We start from the raw sequence: 1767 nt of genomic DNA on the forward strand, positions 1-1767 counted from the left end.
TGTGTTGATTCCTGGTGTAAAGCAGCTGGGCCTCAGGTGTGGGTGCAGCACAGGACAGAGCACGTTGTCTCTGGTGTTTCACTCCTGATTCTAATGACATGGGGATTTCTACTAGAGACTCCAACCCCAGGAGCTTTGGGTAAGAGGACGCAGGTTGTGGTAGCAAAAGAATACAGTAAGAACCTTTGGGGAAAAAAGAACATTTCCTCACATCATAGCTGTTAATGGTGTCCAACTCCCTGGGTAGACTGTCGGTGGGAGGAGGACAGAGGCAGGAGGTGCCAGGCTTTCTCAGGCCTGCTTGCTGGCCCCTTCCCTGCAGGTTGGGGGGTCCTACAGCCTGCCCTGCCCTGCTCTGAACTCCCATCACGTGGGATAAAGCCAGTGGCACCGGGGCTGACATGGGGCTGGCTCCCGCGAATCCCACTGATTCGTGGGAGCCAGGAGTGGCCATGATGGCTTCTTGATGACTATCGGAGAACTTTTTTCCTCTTAAGCTCTAGGCTGTTGTCCGAGGGTCCCTGAGACTTGTGGAGGTGCCCATTTCCACTTTGTTAGCTTGCTGGCGAGCCTCCTGTGGGAGCAGGCGCCTAGCATCTGTGTGGAGGGGCAAAAGGTTCAGCAGGTGTGCTGTGGCCAGTTAGGTGCAGAAAGCCACCTGTGCTTTGTTCTAGAATAGTCCCCCTGTCTAGTTAGTGGCTCTCAACTGTGGGGGAGTTTACAAAAATACTGGCATCTGGGCCCCTCTGGGGTGTTGCCTGGCAGGGGAGGGGTGTTGTTTGCAGCTGTCTGGGTTTAGCCTGAAGAGGAGAGAGAAATGGTATGGGTGGCTTAGCATATCCCAGGGTTGGCAGACCTTTGGCTGAGTATGGGTCTGGAGTGGGACCAGAGCCAGAGGGCCACTTGCAATGCAGAGGTGCCTTTGGCGGTTTCTGAGAGGGGACTTTGGGGGTCATTCTGGTGCCTTAGAGTGTCACCAGCATCCCCAGAGCCACCACCTGGCTACACATGAGGTGGAGGGGCCCAGAGAGCCCCCTGGGACCTGCAGACTGGCTCTTGGTGGGCACAGGCCTTGGGCCCTGGGACCCGTGCATTGAATTTCCAGCACAAATGCCAGATTCTCCACTAGGAGGTTGTGTTTTGGGTTGAATTTCTGGAGATAGGCTCTGTATACTTACCTGCATAAAGCCAGTGGTCCCAACTCAGAACTTTGCTTTGGGGTTGACCTGTGGATCCGATGGGGTGGGGGGTGGGTGATGCTACCAGATTGTTGGGTGTGGGCAAGGTCCCTGTGCTGACAGAGCCTGGCCATGGGGCTGTGTGGCCTACAGGTCACTGATGCCCTCCGGGATGGAGCAGCCTGGACAGCCACAGGAGCCTTGGGGGGCATCATGGAGGTGGTGTCAGGCTGCAGGAGAGTCTGCCAGGGATGTCTCCTTGGCCGCAGCTGGGTGGGGGTCCTGGCCTGGCTGTGTCTGCTGCAGGTCCCGGGCTGGGAAAGAACAGGAGAGGATCAGACACAGAGGGGCTGTACTGTAGGTATGAGGAAGCCCAGCTGCCCCCCTGACCTGGGCACTCTGGGCAGGTGGCAGGTGGGTGGGGGGAGGGCCAGGGCAGGCTGAGTCAGGTCTGGCTGTGTGGTGGCAGGAGTATGGACACTGTAGGGCCATGGCAGTCAAGGGGCTCAGAGGTCAGTCCCCTTTGAGGGCCCCTCATCCCCTGCAGCATGGAGGAACCCTGCTGTCCCTGGTGGTGACCCTCCAGGGG

Source organism: Vulpes vulpes, chromosome 14 (assembly GCF_048418805.1).
Source record: "Vulpes vulpes isolate BD-2025 chromosome 14, VulVul3, whole genome shotgun sequence".
NCBI lineage: Eukaryota > Metazoa > Chordata > Mammalia > Carnivora > Canidae > Vulpes > Vulpes vulpes.